The following is a 6,679-nucleotide window of genomic DNA, read 5'->3' on the forward strand; positions in this document are numbered from 1 at the left end:
AAGGGCCGTAAACTTATCTACTTTAAACTATAGTAGTATAAAAACGTAAGGAACATACAATACATATATGTATATTAGACTGCATCACCAAAAAAAGTTGCGGTTTTTCCGCCCGGATTATAAAATTATTATATTTTAAGACGTCCACCAAAATATTTCGGAAAAATATTAAGATTTAAGCGAGCTGGACCGATTTGAAAATACCTCCAAAAATGAAGTTTTTTATGAATAAAAATAGTTTCTTAAACAACTTTTTGATAAAAGTCCCCTCAGATAACAAATTAGATTAAGCTTAAAAAATCTGCATAAAAATCTTTAAAAATCCTTTCAACGGGATTTTTGATGCTGTTTTTTACTTTTTTCAAAGATTGGTTTACGAAAAACTTGAATAATTGCGCCAAAAATGTTCTGATGTAGACTTATGGGATCTCAGTAGAAAGGTATTTTCACTCTGTTTTTATTTCTGGCCAAAAAAACGACATTCGTGTTCCATCTTGTTTTTTCGAATACAAACACAACTTAATTCAACTTTGAAAGAAGTTCGTTCATCCTACCTTTCTCTTCCATCCTTTGAATGAGTTTATTAGCAAAGAAATAAAAGGGAAAATACCTTTCCATTGACACCTCTTAAGTCTAAATCGGAAGAGTTTAGGTTCAGTTATTCAAGTTTTTCCTATACCAATCTTTGAAAAAAGTTAAAAAAACAGCATCAAAAATCTCATCATTACGATTCCGTTCAAAATTTTTTTTCTTTTTTTTTAAATATTCTTATGCAAATATTTTAAGCTTAAACCGTTTCGTCATTTGAGGGGATTTTTAAAAAAAAATCTTTAAGAAACTATTTTTATTCATAAAAAACTCCATTTTTGGAGGTATTTTCAAATCGGTCCAGCTCACTTAAATCTTAATATTTTTCCGAAATATTTTGGTGGACGTCTTAAAATATAATAGCTTTTATAATTCCAATGGAAAAATAGTACCAAGTTTTTTTTTTGTATGGGGAGTGATGCAGTCTAATGTATATATATCAGTCATTCTTAGTTTAAAAATTCATCTCTTACATAGATGAACAAAAAATTTTAGATCAAATTAAGCATATACAAGTTTTTCATGCCAAGTATGAATAAACTCTAAAAAGGGCTAAAAAAAGGGCTAGGGCAATTTTAAATTTATGTCGCCAAAAAAAGTATGTGGTAGCTAAATCTAGCCACCAAAGGACTAAAACGGCAACACTGCACCAGGCCCCAGCGAAGCATCAGCATGGTTTCCGTAAAGTGCACAGTACAACAACAGCACTTAACGCCATAAACACGCAGATAACTCGTGGCCTTAACCGTAAACGTACCTGTAAGAGAACGATTCTAGTAGCGTTGGACTTGTCAAAGGCGTTTGACACCGTCTGCCATTCCACGCTACTAGAAGATATAGAGGCCTCCTCTCTTCCACAGAGGCTCAAACGGTGGTCGGCAAATTATCTGAGTGGTCGACACTCGTCGGTAATGTTTAGAGACAAAACGAGTAAACTCAGAAAAATAAAACAGGGGGTTCCACAGGGTGGTGTCCTTTCCCCGTTAACTTTTTAACTTTTACATTTCAAAGCTCCCTCAACCACCAGAGGGAGTCTCGATTGTCTCTTACGCCGACGATTGCTCGATCATGGCGACCGGGAATGGAATTGATGACCTGTGTTCGAAAGTAAACGGGTATCTCTCTGAACTTTCTCGCTTCTTCACTGCAAAGTGTCTAGCCCTCTCCCCTACGAAATCCTCTGCGACCCTGTTCACAACCTGGACGAAGGAGGTCAGGCTACCGCTGGGAATTCACGTCGATGACACACCAATTCCGACGATGAATAATCCCAAAATACTCGGAGTAACATTCGACAGCCTGCTCTCCTCTGCGCACGCAACCGCTATTGTCAATAAAGTACAGAGCCGCAACAAGGTCCTCAAGTCGCTAGCCGGCAGTACTTATGGAAAAGACAAAGAAACGTTGCTGGCAACATACAACGCAATAGGCCGGCCGGCTTAAACTACGCAACATCAGCGTGGTCGCCGGGGACTAGTAGGACGCAGTGGATGAAGCTACAGACAGTACAAAACACAGCACTTAGGACAGCGATCGGATGCCTCCTGATGTCACCAGAACACCACCTCCACGATGAAGCGAAAATGCTCCCAATTAGGGAGCACAACACGATGCTCTGCAAGCAGTTTCTGGTTGGGAGCCACAGATGTGGCCACCCAAATAGACAGCTGCTTGCAGAGGAGCCCTCGCCAAGGCACGTCAGGAGGCCTCTATATTAACTGACGGACGAAGTCCAGAGGTTCATTAAGCAGCCTCTCTACCCGTCAGCTTACAGACAGGCCCTGAACGGCATTCACAGGGACGCAGTCTCGAGTTATGTAGACTCTAGACCTCTGAATGCCGTTCTAGGCTTACAAACACCGGTCATCGACGCGACGGAGCTCCATCTGCCTCGGGAGACCAGAACAACAATAGTCCAACTTCGCTCTGGTTACTGCAGCAGGCTAAACTCCTACCTGAGTAGGCTAAATGCGGATGTGCCGAACGAATGTCCGGCATGCGGAGAGACCCCTCACGACTCGAAACATCTCTTCGCATGGCCGGAAAACCCCACAACCCTAACGGCGTCGTCCCTGTGGACCGACCCCATAGAGGCTGCACGCTTCTTGGGGCTGCCGTTAGTGGAACTCGACGACAACGACTGAGATATCATCCGATCTGGGCGGGGTTGTTGTAGCCGCTACAACAACAACAACAACAATAGACAATACCACCGACACAACAGACCACACTGCATATACAACTGCATCACCACACACACGCCACCGCCAACAACTCCTAGTCCCTCCAACCATCTGCACGGTGTGCCAGTCCAGGATATGCCGTAATGTGACATCAGTCAAGTGCAATACTTTCCCTGGCTGGTGTCACTTTAGAGCAGACCTGGGCGGCGCCTGCCCGGCAGGCATATCCGCGTATACATACACGCTCTGCTTTAGAAGGCAGTGAAAGCTTCATTCAACCGCACGACTTGTTCGCACGCACACAGTGACATCAATTTCTCGCACACTACAAAAATTCTCTGTCGAAGCTGCCCACCTCTGCTTTAGAGCATGCTCAAGACTGCGCATCACGCGAGATTGGACGAGGGACTATGAGGGCCCATGCTCGGTCGCAATCCCCAACTGCGACGCCGCCCACTATCCCCACAGGGCAACAGCCTCAGCAGCAGCAAGCACAGCATGTGGCGGCCCGGCAACACACGTCACTAACACCTCGCATTCCAATAAGTCTCCCTAGGCACACGAAGATTTTACAATTCTTCAGAGAAATCGAGGAGATAACTGTCTTCATGAGTCGGCACGGAATATTAATAGCTGGGGTCAAAGAGACGAAGCTACACGGCAATTCAACACGGTTGAATTGCGCCAGATACAACGTGCACCGTGGAGATCGCGAGCGAGATAATCGTGCATTCATCACGCACCACACCGTGCAGTATCGTCATATCGAAGCAGACATCGACCGCAGGGACACAATCTTAGAATGTCAGGGAATTGCTATCCGGTCAGGCGATGTCGAGCTCGAAATATTCAACGTATATATACTAGGGTGGGTAAAAAAAATCCAAGTTTTTTTTTTGGATCCGACACACGAAAACTAGTTCCTAGGTACCTCTAGAAAGTACTTTCCAAATCTGAGCTCTTAATATTAACGGGAAGATTATGCTCATCATAGTTTTCCATTTTCAATTTAGTCTCATTTAAAAATGGTCATTTATCATCACCAATAGATCGTTAAACCAGTTGCATCGTCAATATTTATAGGAATGATAATAGGAGATAATTTATGATCTATTTCAGAAAAAGAAGGTTTTTATTTAAGAAATATCATCAAACATATTAGTAGAAAAATAATTCTATTTCGCCATATGAAATTATATAATTCTATACAGTATTGATACAAAAATATATTTTTTCTTTTAGTTTAAGTTATAAAAATTGACTTGCTTGAAAATTGAATTTATAAAAATTGATAAACCCAAATTCTCATGATTATTGTCAAAATTCATAAATTGAATGGAAATACTATTAAAATCAGGCATTGGGATTCTACTGCGAATATCTTGTAAATGGTTAGAGTAATCGATCGACCTTTTTTGTAGAGCGTTCAATTTCCTATAGAAATAATTGAAACTCATTTGACAATAATTATTTTTTAGTTAGTTAAAAAATTCAAAACAATAAGTTATTTTCCTTAAAATACTTCAATCTTTGACCCTGAATATCTATTAAATGGCTAGATTAATGAAAAGAGTATAACAGACCATTTTTGTAGAGCGTTCAATTTCCTATAAATATTGACGATGCAACTGGTTTAATGATCTATTGGTGATAAGCAGGGAACGGATTTTTAGGACCTAAAAACCTATAAAAAAGGCAAAATAAAATAACGAAATAGGCTAGAAAAGGCAAAATAAAATAGCGAAAAAGGCAGGAAAAGGCACTAGGTATTGCAAAAAAAGCAAAATAAGGCACAAAAAAAAGACAGAAAATACGAAGAACAATCAAAAAATACATTTATTTTAGAAATGTTAATATTACAAGTAAAAAGAGAAAAACTATGAACTAGTTTCATTATATGAAAAATTTGTACTTTGCATCTTTGACTATTTTATCCTTTCGAGTTTCTAACTCATAAAACTTTAATCTGTATAGTTGTAGTAACATTGAACCACAAGATGCATTTTGAAGTTTTCTGGCAGCATTTTTATTCGATTTTCGCGAATAAAAGCCTTGAATGTACTACATGTGCGCTCGACTTAAGTTGATACAAGTGGAGCCCAATTTAAATATGGAACGTTTGAAACGTTCATATCATCAGGAATAAGGGCGTTTTTCTCGCCCTTTACAATTTTATCCACACCCCTTATTGTCTCCAAGCCTACGTTAGCTGAGAAAACGGCTTTGAATTTTGCCAACACCAATTTGGCAAGAGGTCCCTGCGCTCCTATAAGCCGCATGGGAATGTGTATATTTTTTAATCTTAAAAAAAAAAAATTGTAAATGCTATTATCACTTTTTTAAAGGTAGAAAAGGCAAAAAAAGGCAAATATCTTAAAAAAGGCAACATCAAATGTGTATATATGGAATCAGGGAAAGCTAAATCGTGGACATACTTAATCGAATATACTCTATCTCTTTAGCAGAAAAAAAAGGCAATTTCCATAAAATCCGTTCCCTGGTGATAAGATATGACCATTTTTATATGAGACTAAATTGAAAATGGAAAACTATGATGAGCATAATCTTCCCGTTAATATTAAGAGCACAGATTTGGTAAGTACTTTCTAGAGGTACCTAGGAACTAGTTTTCGTGTGTCGGATCAAAAAAAAAAATACTCGATTTTTTTGACCCACCCTAATATATACCCTCTGCCACCAGCTGCCGGCAGGATATCACCCTGAAATAGGTGCGCTCCTCAGAGGCGAAAACCGTATGGTAGTTGGTGACTTCAATGCGCACTACGATCTTTGGCATTCAATCCTGTCAAACGATCGTAGGGGAACACAATTGGCTGAGCAGATAGACGATTCGACATTCTGCACAATGAACGACGACGCACCCATCAGGATGATGGGCAGCTGCTGCAGGTCTCCAGACCTAACAATAGTCAGCGCTGGTCTGATTAACAGCGTATCATGGCGATTTATGCTGACTTTAGCATCAGACCACTTGCCTATAATATCTCGATTGATAAACCAGCCGACTTTGCTTCCGCGGATCACCGGACCTATGTCAACTTTTCTAAAGCTGATTTGGAAAGGCTTCGCGGATGTTACTGAAAGCGCCTTCGCTGCACTACCCACACCAACCGACGTTCACGTAGATGAGCGTAAATTTGGCAGGGTTGTCACTGCTGCTGCAGCCCGCTTCATCCCGGCGGGATGCATCTCGGACCCTCGTCCGAATATTCCTACTTAAGCGTCTGTCGTAGCCGATGATCGCGACAACCTTCGTCAGACCGATCCCGGAAATCCCCGTATCAGGGATCTCAATGTAATGGAAATGGGAATAGCATCTGAAGACCTGCAACTTCGCCTCTGCAGTGAGTAAGCTTTGATCAACCGTGAGGCCATTGCCCAACCCGACGAAGCGTGACGATAGAGTTGAAATCAGTGTTGCCGTTTTGGTTACTTTTAACCAATTTTGGTTATTTTTTTCTTGCCTGTGAAGTTGTTAATATCTTTCCCATTTTGGTTATTTTTAACATTTACTGTAGTTTCTAATTTTTGTATACATACAATAATTAAATCTTTGAAAAATAGTGTAAACAAATACATTTATTCTGCTCAATATTGGTTATTTAACTAAAGTTATTACTACTAAAATGGCAACTCAAGATTCGACTTATTCCGATAATAATCATGTGTTTACATATGCAAAAGAACATGTAAAAGTTCGAGGGTGCAACTATTATCGGGTCCAAAGAACGTAAATCTATAAGAAGAGACAACACGTTATAATTGTAACGAGTCATTTCTTGTCGGGTCGTATCTTTAATAAATCGCGGTGAATTAATCGCCAAGCTTTTGAAACGGCCCCGTAGTTACACCGTTTCTTTGTTCTTTGCACACACCTACATAATATG

Source organism: Rhagoletis pomonella, unplaced genomic scaffold (genome assembly GCF_013731165.1).
Source record: "Rhagoletis pomonella isolate Grant_MI unplaced genomic scaffold, Rhpom_1.0 Rhpom_scaffold_00005, whole genome shotgun sequence".
Classification (NCBI taxonomy): domain Eukaryota; kingdom Metazoa; phylum Arthropoda; class Insecta; order Diptera; family Tephritidae; genus Rhagoletis; species Rhagoletis pomonella.